This window comes from Schistocerca piceifrons, chromosome 6 (assembly GCF_021461385.2).
Source record: "Schistocerca piceifrons isolate TAMUIC-IGC-003096 chromosome 6, iqSchPice1.1, whole genome shotgun sequence".
NCBI classification, from domain to species: domain Eukaryota; kingdom Metazoa; phylum Arthropoda; class Insecta; order Orthoptera; family Acrididae; genus Schistocerca; species Schistocerca piceifrons.
The window spans coordinates 312,580,845-312,583,436 of NC_060143.1; the positions used below are offsets into that span (position 1 = coordinate 312,580,845).

General features: G+C 39.6%; 1 non-coding gene across 1 annotated transcript; it reads left to right on the forward strand.

Annotated features, from left to right (window-relative positions):
• Positions 1–2,296: 2,296 nt before the first annotated feature.
• Trnas-gcu lies at positions 2,297–2,378 on the forward strand. Its single transcript has one exon. It is a non-coding gene; the product is annotated as a tRNA-Ser (tRNA).
• Positions 2,379–2,592: the final 214 nt, after the last annotated feature.

Here is a 2,592-nt window from a genome sequence, read left to right on the forward strand (position 1 = left end):
TCTGTGACTGTAAACGATTTGTGGGGTGGGGGGTGGGGGAGGGGGAAGGTGATCAATGTGACTCTACTGTGCTTTTATTGCTGGTACTTACTTTTTTTAAATGTATATATTAAAAGTATGTTTACCTTTACATGTAGAACCACCCGAAGATTTTACTTCAACCCAGCGAAACCGGTTGTAATATAATCATTCATCAACTATTTACTATTTTAATCAAGTTCAATTTACCATGTAGCTTTGTATTTTTCTCGAACTCAATAACGGTCTCTGTCGAGGAATGTGTAAATGTTTTGTTCTTAATTTGTCCTAACATGGGGATCGCGCCTACTCGTCATCAGTGATTTCGTCAAAATTTCTGGTATGTCCGGAGCTTTTCCAGAAATGAAAGTGACAGAAGTGGTAGCTCTACACAGGATGTTCGAAAATTCCCGTTACAAATTTCTGGAAGTAGTAGAGGGGAGTAAGTACGAGTGCATATTTTGAATAGGAACCCATGTCCGGAAACGTCTTCCAAGGGCGCTACAGAGCATCAAAGTATATGTACCGGTAACGTTTTTGTTAAAAATGTAAGGTATGCAACGTTCAGAGATTGTAGAATGGAACAAAATGAACAAAGTCCAGTAAACTTGGGGTCTAAAACGCTTACATTTTGAGCTACGATTACTTGCGCAGTTGAGATGTTTCACACTAATGAAGATGAAAGTGCTGATAGCTCTTAAGGTGTGCATTTTAGAGCATATGTTTACTAGTCTTTGTTTTTGGTCCATACTACTACGTCTCAACGTTGCATACATGACGTTCTTAGCAACAGTACCGGTACGTGTATTCCACTGTCAGAGGCGTCAGAACGATTTTCGCTAGTAACTTTCGACGCAGTTGTTGGCGGACCATGGTCTTCTACCTCAAATACACAGCGTATTATATACTCACTCCTTTCTGTAAGTCTGTAACGGAGCTTTCCCAACACCCTGCATAGCCGAGAGACATGAGCCACTTATACTAGAGTAATATCCAGGCACTGGTTGGCACATCGAAACGGGTACAGAATAGTAATCAGAGGACCGTGGGGTCGAATTTATATGCGTAAACTTTTTATTTCAAATTTTTGTGTTATTTACGCTGCAAATAAACTGCAATAATGCGAAATATATTGCACTTATTACTATTTTCATAAAGGGCGTCAAAAGGAAAGATCAACGAAAACGTGCGATTGCAAATAAGTTTCAAGGTAGGAGCTGTAAGGATTACTCGTGACCATCGAATTAGTTACAAACTTCTATTGTTTTACAGTTGATGACTTACATGTGCCAGTGTAATGCTCATCCAAAAAAGCAGCGAAAGCAGAAATTTTCTCTGCGCTTTGCAAGCATTATAAACGACGACTTTTTAAAGTTTCTTCAGAAAAAAACAAACTTGGATTATATTCATTAAAGATTCTCTCTCCTCGAACAGTGTAGCAGCAAACAACGTGTAACGTATTGATTCACCAAATATCTCCACTGGAATGTATTTTGATGAATTCTTCTCGGGATGTGATTTCCCTTTATCTCTAGACGAGCTCAAATTCTTTGCCTTTCGATATAGACACCGCAGGATTACAGTAGCTAGTGCGTTGAGAGGGGGCGAAAGAGAATCACTTCAATACTACATGATGGCGATCCTTCATCTTGGAAAAATCTCGTCGTATAATTTTAGATTTATTTGTCCTCCTGCACTTCATTAAATCACTCAAATATTCTTTGTATAATTTTTTTGTTAATTTCTCACATTCTGGTGAAATAATGAAATTCCTATATTTTACCCCACGAATTCGACCACCATATATTTTATACCTTCCCTTTTCACATCTTACATAAAATTATTAATAAATACATTATAGTAAGCCTTATTTAGGCATATTTCCGCTGCGCCAACCGCTCAGTGGAATTTTCGCTAACACGAAAGTGTCATGTCGCACCCACTTCGCCAAGAATGCTCATTTCTCTAAACACTTCAGCATCGGGAACTCTTATTACTGTGTGCTTCATTTGGCGCCAAGCGTGTATACACCTCAGATATCGACAAAATCGGTGATGACAATTAGGCGCTCTGTGCGAAACAAAATAAAGTGTGTTGACCTCACTGCCAGTCACAGTCTCTACTCGTTGGGTTACATCGGCTACGAACATGTTATTAATGATGGGATGATAACACAGAGTTAAAAAAATACGGTGGTGATCACTTGTACAAATCAGTTCTGGCGTCACGAAATTTACTTTGTGTAGAAAACACGTAGTTGGACGCCCGTGCGGCGCAAGACGAGGTGGCCGAGTGGTTAAGGCGTTGGACTGCTAATCCAATGTGCTCTGCACGCGTGGGTTCGAATCCCATCCTCGTCGAATGTTTTTAAGTAAGTTTCCGTGGGGACAGCTTTGTAAATGGCGCGTTTTGGACGACTTCGTACACAGTTTCTCCTGAAGACTCATCGTACCACAAATCAACTGTGCTATTAACTGGTCCACTTCAGATTTCGTATGGAGCCATCTGTGGCAACTGTAAATTACTTCTCACTTTTTTTTATTTGCAAATGCTTCATTGCATATTAACATATAG